Raw genomic sequence first — 14,954 nt, forward strand, 5'->3', positions numbered from 1 at the left:
GAATGATGAGTGACATCTATTTGCCAAATGTTTCTTGGGACGAGACCTCTAGGGTTAACTCCCACAGATGGGATATGCTGTTGAGTAACACAATTTTCACAAGCTCGGACTATGTCTCTAGCGGCCGCTCGTGGTATACCAAACCGCTTAGCCAGGGTACTTGCATTGATATGAAATTTGGCGTGGAACTCTTGGGCTTGCTGATATGGTGTTAGCACGGGGAAGACGTGTGGTTGTTGAGTGGTCACATCTACTATGTGATTTTCTTGGGCCACGGGACCAGGTAGGCCTGTATGGGCCCTAATGTGAGTTGTGTAAAAGGGATGTTGCCTAGTACGAATCGTCTTTTGCAGCTTGAGAAAAAATGTGCTTACAGTGGAGGAGCATTTTATAATGCCCACAATTTCTAGGATTTGTAGAGAATTTACGACATAAAGGGAATTAGAGACAATATTTAGGGGGCCAGGAAACTCTCTCAGGACTGTAATAGTAACCTGCAATTCAACCCACTGCGGTTTTTGTGGTTGAAAAAACACTGTTTTGGGAGTGTCTCCTTCCACACAATACGCCCTTGTACCGGAGCTGGAGCCATCCGTGTACACGGTGAGGGCGTTTGCTAGTGGCCTAGATGAAGTCACTTTGGGAAAGATTACCGGATGTTGGGTGACAAACTGTAAGAGGGGGTTTTTGGGATATTGGTTATTAATACATCCCGAAAAGGTGCATTGGAGAACAGCCCACTGATCTATGCATCCGGTAAGCACTTCAATTTGTGGGAGAGAGTAGGGTACTCTAAGGTTTTTTGGTGGTTGGCCAAGGTGTTGGATGGTCTTTTTGATGGCCTTCAGGGCCAGATCTGCAACTGCGGTAGGGTAATGCTCTAAGATCTTTTTTGGAGAAACTTCGGGGTGGATCCAGAGTAATGGCCCCTGTTGCCACAGCACCGCCGTGGGCTGTGACATCGTCGGCAGCAGGCAAGCTTTGAAAGGCTTATTAGGGTTTATTCTTTTTAACGTGGCACTACTGAGTGCTTGTTCTACTTGGCATAGTGCTTGTCTCGCTTCAGGGGTGAAGGACCGGGGCGAAGCTAAGTTCGGGTCCCCTTTAAGCAAGTTAAACAAGGGTCTTAATTCGGCATTGGGCAACTTCAGGTATGGGCGAACCCAATTTATGTCTCCCATGAGCTTTTGTAGGTCATTGAGGGTGTTCAGGTTATCTAACCTGAGAGACACCTTTTGGGGGGAGACTTGAGTAGACGTAAGTTTCGCTCCCAGGAAGGTGACAATCTCGGTCATCTGGATCTTTTCCGGGGCTATTTCGAGATTGACCTCTCTAAGTGTAAGAACCAAATGTGATAGTGCAGCGTTAAGGAGATCTGGGCTTTCATGAGTTAGCAAGATATCATCCATGTAGTGAAGGATCCTTACTTTGGGGAATTGCTGCCGGGTATCGGCCAACTGTGCAGCGACATACAACTGACACATGGTAGGGCTGTTGGTCATGCCCTGGGGCAGGACTGTCCACTCAAAGCGGTGACAGGGCCCCTCTTGGTTTAGAGAGGGCACAGTAAAAGCAAATTTTTGGGTATCCTCTGTGTGAAGTGGGATAGAGAAGAAACAGTCTTTGATATCTAAGATGATAACAGGCCAACGCTCTGGCAGGGCCGAAAGGAGGGGCAACCCCATCTGAACGGGCTCTAAAGGCTCCATGCAATTATTGATGGCTCTTAAATCGTGCAGCAACCTCCACTTGTCTGATTTTTTCTTTATAACAAAAATAGGGGTGTTCCAAGGTGATGTGGAGGGAATGAGGTGGCCCTCTCTTAGCTGATCTGACACCAGAGTGTGCAATGCAGAGAGCTTTTTCCGTGATAAGGGCCACTGAGGCACCCAAACCGGAGATTTGGTCTTCCATTTTAGCTTTATGGGTGTGGGTGGGAACATTCCCTCAGTGGCCCCCAGGAAAAACCCAGGCCTTGCTTGACAATGTTGGAGGTAGCTTGTATGGGCTCTACACGTCCCTGTAACGAGGCTCCTAAGCCTTTGCTAGGGACATATCCCATTCCTTTTAACAATCGCTTAGAGGTTGGGGAACAACCACTGGTCAAGGTAACGTCCATCTGGGTAAGAATGTCTCTTCCCCACAGGGAAACAGGCAGGGCCAATACATATGGCTGAAAACTACCTTGGTGTCCTTCTTCGTCTGCCCAATGAAGGGCAGCGGCACTTAGCATGGGTGCCGAAACCTGGCCTATTCCTCTGATGGTATCTTCCGCCTTGCACGTCGGCCAGGTGGAGGGCCAGTCCTGTTGTCTTATAATTGACCGATTGGCCCCGGTATCTAGCAAGCTTAGGAAAGATCTGCCTTGTACCTTGATAGTCAGCATGGGTCGAGACTCCAGAGACATATGGAGGCCCTCAAAAACTTCCCCTGAAGACCCAAATCCCTTATCTCCTCTCTGTCTGGGTCTACTCTGAAAGAGTGTATGCAAGCTGGGTAGGAGCAAGAGCTGTGCCAGCTTGTCACTTTTTGCAATGACCAGCGTACCTTGCTGAGATTGTACCATAATCTGGACGTAACCTGTGAAATCTGAATCCACAACACCTGGTATGACACTTAGTCCTTTCAGGGCTGTGGATGCTCTCCCAATTATGAGCCCAACAGTCTTTGCTGGCAAGGGCCTTTTAAAGGAGGTCCCTACCAACTGGACACCCATGGAGGGGGTTAGTACGAGTCTGGAGGTGGCACAGAGGTCCAGTCCCGCTGACCCAGGGGAGGCGCGAATTTGGGCGGACTTCGTGTCGCCGGATGGCATGCAGGGGGGCCCACCGAAAGGGTGGACCCCCCCTGCCCGTTTTTTGGGTCCTGTTCAGGACGGCCAGAAAGGCGCACACCTTGCGCATCGAAGGCTGACCTACAGTCTTCTGCGCGATGAGGTCCCTTGTGGCAACGGCCACATAGCCTGGTTGCTGCATATGGTCTACCAAACTGTGGAGTGGCAGGTGGCTGACCTTTATTGGGACAGTTCCTCTTAATATGTTCCAGCTGGCCACAATGATAGCATCCTCTGGGCTTCATTTCTAGTTCTTTAGATTTCTTTGCAGACACTTGTAAGGAGTTGGCTAGCATGGCAGCTAGACCTGCATTAGTTAACGGGCTGCCAGCATCTCTGCAAAGCCGAACCCAGTCCGTTAGCTGTTTTCCTCTGTTTTGTGCTAAAATAACTTTACATTCTTTATTACACTGTTCAAATATCATTTGTTTAACTACAGTCTCTGCCACCCCTGGATCTGAGAAAATTCTCTCGGCTGCAGTCTGCATTTTGGCTACAAAGTCCACAAAAGGTTCTGTGGGGCCCTGATGAATATTACTGAGCGAGGCTTGAGCCTCTCCCTCACCTGTCAGCTTTTTCCAAGCTCCCACGAAACAACGGAAGATTTGGGCATAGACCTCTTGAGGGAACCGCGTTTGATTTTGGGCATGGGCTCCCCTTCCTAACAGCATGTCTGTATTCCACGTGCCATGTCTTCCCGCTGCGTTCTTAGCCGCTTGTTCCTCAGCTAACTCCTCAAACCACGCTTTCCAATCTATAAATCGGCCTGGTGGCAAACAAGCACGGGCTAACTGAACGATATCTGCGGGCGTATGATTTAGGGCGGAGAGGTTTTCAACCATGTTCAGGGTATAAGGGGCATTGGGGCCGTACTGATGGACGGCCTGCCTTAGCTCCTTCAAAAGTTTGTAATCATATGCTTCATATTGATTGTTGCCTTGGTGGTTAATAATAACCGGGTACATTTCTGGGGATGGTTCTGGCTTAAGTGGTTGGTACCCACCTAATATACCGAAAGGCCTAAAGGTGAAAGAGGGGACCCATTTCCAGAAATGCCTCCCTCCACATTCCGATGATCTGGGGTCTAGGGGGCCTGAGTATTCAGGTGGGGGATACGGCTGTGAATGCCCCTCCTCCGGCCCGCCTGCAAGGGGTTCCGGGTCCCGCAAAGGCGGACCATCGTGATTATCGGATTCGGGCACTAGGGGGAGCTCTCGGTAAGGGCCTTTGACGGAACCGCTCAACCAGCCCACCGGAAGCCGCGGCGTTTTTCGTGACGCGGCAACAGGCGCCGGCGGGGCGGAAGGCCGTGTGGGTGGGGCGGGAGGCTCCTCCCAATCAATTAATGGAGGCGCTTCCGCTCCCTCACCGTCACCGCTATCCGATTCTGAGGCAGAGGTGTCCGAGCTACCACCACTCAACTTTGGCTGCTTGCCTTTATGGGAGCCGACCGCAGATGACACCGACTGGGTTTCTTGGAGAGCGTGCAGTACCTCTTGCAAGGTGGAGGATGGACTTAGGCCTGTAGTCGACTCTAGTTCAAGGACCGCGCGGACGGTCTCCCATATAGGGACTAGAATTGGATCCAGACAAACGCCCGTCTGACGCGCCCGGTCTATATCGTGACCAAGCTTCAGCCAAGAGGGAAGACTGAGGCTGCCGGTGGAGGGAAACTAAGGGGCAAAAGTTTCAACATCATCGAGAAACCTCTGTAGGGAGCTTTTCTTAACTGAAATACCCCTCTGCTTCAGGAGGGTTTTTAAAGGAGCCAGCAAAGGTGAACTTCTAGACTGCCCCATGCTTGCAGTCGGCACTGTACTTTAACCACTCGGAGAGCTCTTCCGAGTCCCCGGGACCGCCTGAGAACCCACGGGCCCTGACTCTCACGTAAAAGGAACACTCACCTTCTCGCGCTGATCAGGCGCGGGAAGTCCACTGCAATGAAAGAGGAGCGAGGCGAAAGGTATGTGTGTTCCCCGTACGGGCCACCACTTGTCCGGCGCCTTCTCGCTCGGTCCCACGCGTCCTGTCCTCGGCCGGCAAGGAGAACAGAGGGAAAGAGGGAGAGACACAGACAAACTGACACTTGAGGCACACAATGGCAGTGAATGCAAGCCTTTTACTGGAGCCAGGAAGAAAACTTTCTCTGTTACATATTCCACACGAGGCCCTACACCCCGTGGGAAAACAACCTCTATGCGGCCGTCAGGCATGGCTCCCTGTGGGCTGTCTCCCCGGGGCTAGCCCGGGCAATTTCTTATATACAATAGTTACAACCAATGTGCTGGCACTACGTAAGCGTGTACAATAGGCTAGCAGCAACCGCTGCCTCATGCGTCATATGCGGAAGCAGAATACGGGCGCCATCTTGGCTCAAACGATGGGCGGGGGCTACTCTAGAGCAGGTCGCGGCGTGTCCACCAGGCCCTAACCCGGAAAGCGGCTCCCCACAGACAGGTGAGGTCACCCAGCCCAGTACCGTGTCTCAGGGCAGAACACTTTCCACAACCCAGCTGAGTCTTACCAAGGAGGGACCACGCCACCAACACAACCCTCTCTGGCTCACTCCTTCCCAATGTTTGATCCCATTCCCCCCTGGGAAGTCCTTCCTGAGGGCTAACTTAAGTGCCTACTGCTGTAGCTTTAGCTCCTGACAGGGATGGAACCTAGGGGAGGGAAGTAGTGTGGGCACCCGGTGGGAAGACTTTCTCCATCTTTCTGTCTGGCCTTTCTTTTTCTTTTCCCCACCCCTCATTCTTTCCCCTTCCCTCCTCTCTCCTTAGTCTCCCCCACACCCAGCTCCTGGCTGGGGGCCAGCATTGTTCCTGCCTGGCTCCCCTCTCCCTTCCTCCTCCCCTCCCTGCCCCCCTCCAGCCAGCCCCTGGGGCACCAGCCTACCCAATCCCTGGCATGTGGCGGCTCGAGGCTGGGGGGCGGGGCGGGATAAGGGATCTTTCTTTCTTGCCCCATCCTCTGCTTCCTCATCACTCTGCCCCTCCACTCCCCACTGGCGGCCCCTTCCCGGTAGAAGGCTGGGGAGCTTGGGTTACTGAGGGCCCCCGGTTATTTTTAATGCTACCACTCAGCAGATAAATATACCTTCCCCTCCCGCCAGCCGCCAGGGACAGACCAACACCCCCTCCAGATTCCCTGCTTCTCCTACCACTCACCCAGTCTCCTCACACCCGGCTCACCCCCTAATGCCTTCTCACATTCTCCGCTAGTCGGTCCCCTCCCCTCTGGACCCCCAAAGCTCATAAATGGTGTGGGAGAGCCTTGTGGCCTGGCTCCACCTAGTGGCCTTTTGAGGCATCACACCCGGCAAAGGGCTGGAGCAGGAATCCAACCCTCCGTGATGGCCGGGGGCTGGGGCAGGGCTTCAGAACGCTCCACGGAGGAGATCCTGGACAGAAGCTGCTCTTGCCGGATGCTTTCTCTCCTCAGGCCCGGCCTCTGCTCAGGCTCCTCTCCTAGTTGGCCAGAGGTGGGACTAGTGGTCAGGAGCCCACCGCCTCTTCCTCCTTATCCTGCTCCATTTCTGTTTGCTCCCACAGTGCAGGAATTTTATTTATTTGTTTGTTTGTTTGTTTGTTTGTTTGTTTATTTTAAAACTGTAGTAACATATATGCAACACAAATTTTCCCATTTTAACCACTTTTAAGTATACAGTTTTACCATTTTAGCCACTTTGTGGTATGCAATTTATTGGTGTTAATTGTACTCCCAATGCTATTACTAATATCACCATCTATTACCACAACTCTTCCACCACCCCAAATAGACTCTGCACCCATTACACATTAACTCTCCACTCCTTCTTCCTTCTGCCCCTGGTAACCTGTGATCTACTTTTCTGTCTCTATAAATTTGCATATTCTAGTCATTTCATAAAAGTAAGATCATGCAATGTTTGTTCTTTTGTGTCTGGCTTATTTCACTCAACATAAGGTCTTCAAGGTTCATGCATGTTGTAGCACGAATCAGAATGCCATTCCTTTTTTATGGCTGCATAATATTCCATTGCATGTATATACCATATTTTGTTTATCCATTCATCAATTGATGGATACCTGGGTTGCATCCACCTTTTGGCTATTGTGAATAATACTGCTATGAACATTTGTATACAAATACTAAGTCCCTGCTTTCAATTCTTGTGGGATTGCTGGCTCATATAGTAATTCTGTGTTTAACTTTCTGGCAATTGCCAAACTGTTTTCTACAATGGCTGCAACATTTTACATTCCCACCCAATGATGTAGGAAGGTTCTAATATCTTCATATCCTTGCTGACATTTGTTATTTCCCATTTAAAAAATAATAGCCATTCTAGTGGGTGTGAAGTGGTAACTCATTGTGGTTTTGATTTGCATTTCCATGATGGCTGATGATGCTGAGCATCTCTTCATGTCCTTATTGGTCATCAGTAAATCTTCTTTGGAGAAATGTCTGTTGAAGTCCTGTGCCCATTTTTTATTGGGCTGTTTGTCTTTTTGTTGTTGTAAGAGTTCTTTATACATTCTGGGTATTAAACCCTTATCAGATATATGGTTTCTAAATATTTTCTTCTATTTGGTCGGTTGTCTTTTCACTTTCTTGAGATGTCCTTTGATGTACAAAAGTTTTTAATTTTTTAAAGTTTCAAATTCTGACAGAGCCCCATTTATCTATTTTTCTTTTGTTGCTCATGCTTTAGGTGGAAAGCCTAAGAATCCATTACTCAATGCAAGGTCCTGAAGATGTTTCTCTATGTTTTTATTCTATGAATTTTATAGTTTTAGTTCTTCTTTTTAGGTTGTTGATCCATTTTGAATTAATTTTTGTATATGGTGTGAGGTAGGGTCCACTTTCATTTCCTTGCTTGTGGATATCCAGTTTTTCCAGCCTCGTTTGTTGAAGAGACCATTCTCTCCTCATTGAGTAGATTTGACACTGTTGCCAAAAATCCCTTGGCCATAGACGTGTGGGCTTATTTCTGAACTCTCATTTCTTTTCTATTCCATTGGTTTATATGTTTGTCCTTGTGCCAATACCACACTGTTTTGACTACTGTCACTTTGTAATAAATTTTTAAATCAGGAAGTGTGAGTCCTCCAACTTTGTTCAAGACAGTTTTGGCTATTTGGGGCCCCTTCTCCTTCCATATGAATTTAATGATTGACCTTTGCATTTCTGCAAAGAAGGCTGTTGAACTTTTATTGGGAGTGTGTTGAATGTGTAAATCACTTTGAGTAGTACTGACATCCGATATTAAATCTTCCAATCCATGAACACAGAATATCTTTCCATTTATTTAAGTTTTTAATTTCTTTGAGCAGGGCTTTTGTTTTGTAGTTTTCCATGTACAAGTTCTTTACATCCTTGGTTAAATTTATGCTTAGATACTTTATTCTTTTTGTTGCTATTATGAATGGAGTTGTTTTCTGGATTTGTTTTTTGATTAATTATTGCTGTTGTATAGAAATGTCACTGAAGTTTACATATTGATCTTGTATTTGCCACTTTGCTGAATTCATTTATTAGTTCTAGTAGCTTTCTTGTAGATTCTTCAGGATTTTCGATACCTAAGACCTTGTCATCTGCAAATAGCGATAGTTTTACTTCTTCTTTTCCAATTTGGATGCCTTTTTACTTCTTTTGCTTGCCTGATTGCTCTGCCTAGAACTTCCAACAGGATGTGGAAGAGCAGTGGTGGAAGTGGGGAGCCTTGTCTTGTTCCTGTTCATAGGGGGAAAGTTTTCAGCCTTTCATCGTTGAGTATGATAGTAACTGTGGATTTTTCCTGTAAGCTTTATCATGTTGAGAAAGTTCCCAGGGAAGTTCTTCCTGGGATTAACTGCAGGTCTCTTGCTTGGCACAAAGGGCCCTCTGGGAGTAGTCCAGGGCGGAGACTGTGGCTCTCTGAAGAGGTCAGAAGTGAGGCCCTGTGGGATCAAGCTGGAGTTTTGTTCGTTACTAGATTATTAGAGCCCCCAGTATTGAAAAAGCCACCAAGACCCTCAAGGGCAGAGCCCCAAATAATTCAGCCTAGAGTGGTTATCTGCTCTGTGCCAGAACACCTCCAAAGAAAGGGTGCTCTCGCTGTCTGGTGGCAGCCTGCCCCACAACGGAAACAAGTACGTGACAGTCTCTTTTTGTCTAGGGTGAAATCCGGACCCTGCAGCTTCCAACCTTCAGACCTTGCTCTGCCTCCTGGACCCACATAGGAAACGTCTGGGCCCTTTAGCCCAAGAGTCCTTCAGACACTTAAGGTGACCCCACTTGTTCTAGTTTCCTAATGCTGCCTTTATACAAAATACCAGAAAAATGAATTCGCTTTTATAAAGGAGGTTTACGTGGTTACAAATTTACAGGCTGAAGGCCATGAAAATGTCCAAATTAAGGCATCAACAAGAGGATACCTTCACTGAAGAATGACCGATGTCTTCCAGCACACCTCTGTCAGCTGGGAAGGCATGTGGCTGGCATCTGCTGTTCCTTATCTCCCAGGTTGCATTTCAAAATGGCTTTCTCCAAAATGTCTCTGGGCTTCTCTCTCTTAGTTTCTCCAGAGCAAACTCTGGGCTAGCATCTCTTAGCTAAGCATCTCCAAATGTCCTTCTGTCTGCATCTCCAAGCATCTCTAAGCATCAGCATTTCTTGGGGCATTTTTGTCCTCTCTGCTCTCTGTGTGAGCTCCCTTTAAAGGACTCCAGTAAACTAATCAAGACTCATGCTGAATGGGCAGAGCCAAATCTCCATGGAAATATTCAATCAAGAGGTCACACCCTAATCAAAAAGATTAATCAATCTGCCCCCACAAGATTGCATTAAAGAATATGGCTTTTGGGGGACATAATGTATTCAAACCAGCACATCACCTTGTGTATTTATTTATTTTGAAATATTTCATATAAGCAATTCTATTCTATTCTATTCTATTCTATTCTAAACAGTAGTGTCCCTGCTTGTATCCCTTCCTTCTCTTCAGAGGGAATCACTGTCCTCTTCTTTATTTTTATCATTAATTGCTTTATAAAAAGATACCTACTGCATATGTAAGTATCTCTATGTAATACAGTGGTTGGTTTTGCAGGGTTTGAACTTTTCTATAGATGGCATCCTACTGTGTGCACTTTACTGCAGATTGCTTTTCTTGCTTAGCATGTTTGCAAGATCCATCCATGCTGATGTCTTTTCACTGTTGTATACTGTGTCAATTTGAGTGTATTATGTCCCCCAAAATGCCATTATCTTTGATGCACTCTTGTGTGGGCAGAACTATTAGTGTTGATTAGACTGTAATTCTTTGAGTGCTTCCACGGAGATGCGATCCACCCTACTGTAGGTGATAACTCTGATTGGATAATTTCCATGGAGGTGTGGCCCTGACCATTCAGTGAGGGCCTTGGTTAGTTTACTAGAGCACTGTAAAAACTCAGACGGTAGGAACGAGCTTGCTGCAGCCAAGAGGACACTTTGAAGAACGCACAGGAGCTGAGAGAAGAGCTGCAGCTTACAGAGACATTTTGGAGACAGCCTTTGAAAGCAGACTTCTGCTCCTGAGAAGCTAAAGGAGGGCAAAACGCCCCAAGAGCAACATTTTGGAGAATGCCATTTTGAAATGCAACCTAGGAGCAAGTGGACGCCAGCCACAAGCCTTCCCAGCTAACAGAGGTTTTCCAGAAGCCAATGGCTATCCTTCAGTGAAAGTACCCTGTTGTTGATGTCTTACCTTGGACACTTTATGGCCTTAAGACTGTAACTTTGTAACCAAATAAACCCCCTTTATAAAAGCCAATCCATTTCTGGTGTTTCCAAAAGGGCAGCATTAGCAAACCGGAACATATACCATCCCATCAAATGAATATACCTCACAATTGTCAAAACTTAAAAAAAACTGACAGTACCAAGTGTTGGAGACAATGTGAGGCAATAGGAACTCTTCATACACTGCTGGAAGAGAGTAAACTGATAAGACCACTTTGAAAAACAATGTGACATTATCCAGTGTAGTTGTTGATGTGCATTCCCCAGGACCAGCAATTCCACTCCCAGATTACACCTGGGAGGATGGTGTGCATCCATGCACCAGGAGACACGTGCAAGAATGTTCACAGCAGCAGGGCTGGGAACAACCTGGTCACCCCCACCTTATTCACACTTTTATTCACTCCACAAACATCCACTGAGCACTTGTTGAGGGCCAGGCACTGCAAATTTGAAACAGACAGACCTCGTCCCTGCCCTTACAGAGCTCACTCTGTGCTCAGACGAGGTGGGTATTATTGTCCCCATTTTACATAAGGAAGCTGAGACTGAGTAAGGTTAAGTGTCTCGCAGGAATTCAGACTCAGGTGTGCTTCCAGAGCCTGTGCTCTTAACAGCCTGGCTACTCTGCTTCTGGGCTGTTCATCCTTCACTCATGGGCACACGAAGGCTTGTCTGTGCCCTCCTTCCGTGGGGACTTAGAGCAAAACACAGCCCTGGAGGTGAGGGCAGACCCTCATGGGGGCTGCACATTCAGTCAGCAAACACCTCAGGGGACCTCAGTGTGGGCGGGGCATTGAGGCACAGACCTCGCCGTCTGCTGCTTCCCTGGTGGCCCAGCCCTAGCTCCCTACTCCCAGACCCAACCCAGACCCAGCTGGCCTCCAGTTCTCTTTCCACTTCTTCTGAGCTGTGTCCTCAGGTAGAAAATCATGGATGAAAATGACGACACTTTGACCTACCTCACTATGCTTCCAGGGCAATGTAGCTTTTTTTGAGGGAATAGTGGCCCCTGGTGGCCAAGCCCCACCACAGCGTCTTCTACTTTCCGCTGAAGCTGAGTGAGGAAGGGGGCAAGGCTGCTCATGAAAACCACAGACCCAGAGGGTCTGCTCCAGAAGGGAACAGCCCTTCGTGATGTGCCCATACCCTCTGCCCTTGAACGACCCCGTCCATGCTCACAGTTCCTCCCCACTCACTCCCTTTGTGCATCCTCCTCCTAAATCCACACCCCAGACCCACCCCTGCAGCAGCAGCCCTGCCTCTCCCCATGCAGGGTCCCCATGCCCCTAAAATCCACAGGGCTGACCCCAGACTTGTTACTTTTCCCCAAGATTGCTCCTCCTCTCTGGCAGTCGGTCTCAGGAGAGCAATGATGCTCTCCCCAGCCCTCTCCAGGGCACCCAAGTCACATACTTGGGAGTCTTTCCTGTCTCATCCTCCCAAACCCACATCTAACCAGTTTCTGATCTACGCTAGCACTCTCACCCCTTCCCCCCACCCCTAGGTTCAGATCTCATCACTCCAGACCTTGATGGCAGCAGCTGCCTCCTGACTGGCCGTCCTGTCTCGCCCTCCCCATCCCAATCCTCCACAGCCTTATTTCTAGGATGCAAATCTGACCAGGCTACCTCTTCAATCGAGGGTTAAAACTCTTCAACGGACCAAACTCCTCTTTTACCCATATGGGCCACCTCCTGAGGTCCCTAGTTCATATCTGCCTGTTCATAACATGATCACACCCTGTGGTCCCCGTGTTTGTCCTCTACCAGGCCCATCAGCAACTTGGGGCCACGGCTTCAAATTCATCATCCTTGATTCCTTTGCAACATTAACTGGGTGCCTACTGTGCACCTGGCATTCAATAGGTACTCAGTACCTATCATTTGAGTAAATTAATGAGGTAATCAAGACCCAAAGGGGTGAATCGATTTGTCCAAGGCTGCACAGAGAAACAGGGCTTCTTGATCAGTATTTTTTTCAACCTTACTGTGCCATCTCTCAACCCCTGCCCAAGGATGGCCTTGAGGGGAAGAGATGCCATTCCCATCGACCCCCTAGTTGGGAGAAGAGAAAGTGGAGAGACAAGGAGCATTTCCTCCTCCCAGTGCCAGCAGCAGCTCCAAGCCTCTACCCTCAGTGGCTGGAAAAAAGCAGGAGCTCAAAGACAGGGTGCTTTCTCAGTTCTGCTGATTCCATCTTTAGCGCCAGCTCTCTCCCTCTCTCCATTTCCCCACTTTGGTTGCTCCAGAGTGTCTCAAAGTGGTGTCCCTCCTACCATCTATTCTCCACCCCACTTGCTTCCCTCTATCCATCTTTTCTTGTCTAAAGACAACGACTCATTTCTGACCTTACCACTTACTACACACATCCAGTAGGTTCCATCTGGCTGGGAAATGGGAGGGGGGTGCAAAGAGGAGAGAGGAGGAGAGGGACAGAGAGAGTTGGGCAGGTGAGAGTTGGGGCAACAGTGACTTCCTGGGTCTGCCATAGCTCCTGCCTGAGTTGTGAAGAGGCAAAGAAGGGGGGGGGCGGGTAGGGAAGGTAACAAAAATGAAATGGTTTTAGATCTCTCTGACCACTGCCTGCAACAATAATCTGTTGTATCTCCGTCTCCTGTCCATTTATGACATTTTGTCTGATCCCAGAGATTTCTGAGCATTTGGGGGTATAAAAATGTCATTCTGTACAGTTCAATTTAACCCAGTTTGAAATTTCAATCTCATACCTCATTAAAAAGCTCCTTCTTACCTGGTAGCCAAGAACTCCAGATCCAGAGACCTGCAGTGAGGAGAATTGTGCTTTACTCTTCACCCTCTCCCCTTGCTCCTCTGAACCCCCCTGAGACTTCTTTCTCCTCTGAAGGGGGGAGGAGGAAATAGAGGGTGGGTGTCACTTACCTGGTGCTACAGGCAGCTTCCCTCGGATGTGGACCTCCTTTGGGGGTGGTGAATGCTCAAAGCTGGCTGCCCCATGGGCAGAGCCCTCTTGGCTCACAGAATCTCACCTCTCTCTCCCTGTGGACCCCTGTTCCCCTGCTGTCTCTCTCCAGAGTCAGAGATAAGCAGATAAGCAAGACCTCTGCCTTGAAAAAACAGCCACCCAGGAGGGGGAGGCCATGTATTGTTCAGGCAGGCCCCCAACCTTGAGGAGTCACTCCCTTGGACGCTCCTACCCACCCACCCCCCTTGGCGGGGCATCACCCTTCCTCCACATGCCACTTGTCTTCTCTCATGTAGACTGGGGCAGGGAGGCTCCCAGGGTGTGTCTAGCAACTTTCTTTGGGATGTACGTGGTACTCAAAGCCTATTATTTTAATTTGGGAGCTTGGCTGCAATCTGAGATGCAAGTTTATTCAGAAAGCCTTCATCAAACACATCTCCAAGTTCTCTTTCCATTTGGTCATATTCCTCTAGGATGAACTCCAACCTGTCAAGGTCCCTCTTAAAATACAGTGTTTAGAACAATACTCCAGGCGTGGAAGGCAGTGGGAATGGGACACCTTGCATCTATTAATCATTTCCATTCTTTTTAATTTTTTAGACAGCCTCTTCACAATGTTGGTCCTACCAAGCTTGTGGTCCTCTAGAACTGTCTGGTCTTCTTCACTAGACATGCTCTACTCTTCAGGTGGTTCTTCATTCTTCCTTTCTTATGGAGTTGATAGTTTTAAAATAAAATGTAGAATTTTTTTTTACTTATCATCTGGTTCACTTTTTTCCTATTCTGTCAAAATCTGTCAGTTCTTGCATAATCTGTAGATTTGATAAACATGGCCTCTACCTTTTTATTCAGGTCTTCAATAAGAAATTTTAATGGTCAGGACCAAGGCCAGAGCCCCATGGGGCAGCCCACAGAGCCCTTCTACTTGCTCATGGACATCTTGGCAATGGCTGCTGAACTGCTTCGTATCCACTCACTGCAGTATCTGGCAGCCTACATTCTCCTCACGGCCCCAGAAATATGATAAGGGATGCAGCCAAAGGCCTCATGAAAATCCTGTTAACACAGTATGACCCCCCGGGGGAGGAGAGGAGGACTCCTGGCCTGGCTTATGCCCGTTGAGCTTCTGCTGGCCCCCAGGGAGGCCGCCTTCTAAGTGCAGCAAATCCTTGGTTATCTGCTTAGAATCTGCTAAGCACTGATGTCAGCTCTGCCTGGCTGTATTTGCTAGAACCCATCTTCTCCTGCCTTAGGAAAATCAACACCACACTCTTCCCCAGCATTCTTAGCCCATCTCTGCAACCCACAATCCCCAAAACTCACAGAGAGTACCTCACAGCAGGGTGGACTTTCTTTAGTTTAATGGCTTTCATTGTGGTCCTCAAAAAGGCTTTATTCAAAGACCTCCTCCTGCCTGGTTCCCCTTGAT

This window comes from Choloepus didactylus, chromosome 2, assembly GCF_015220235.1.
Source record: "Choloepus didactylus isolate mChoDid1 chromosome 2, mChoDid1.pri, whole genome shotgun sequence".
Classification (NCBI taxonomy): domain Eukaryota; kingdom Metazoa; phylum Chordata; class Mammalia; order Pilosa; family Megalonychidae; genus Choloepus; species Choloepus didactylus.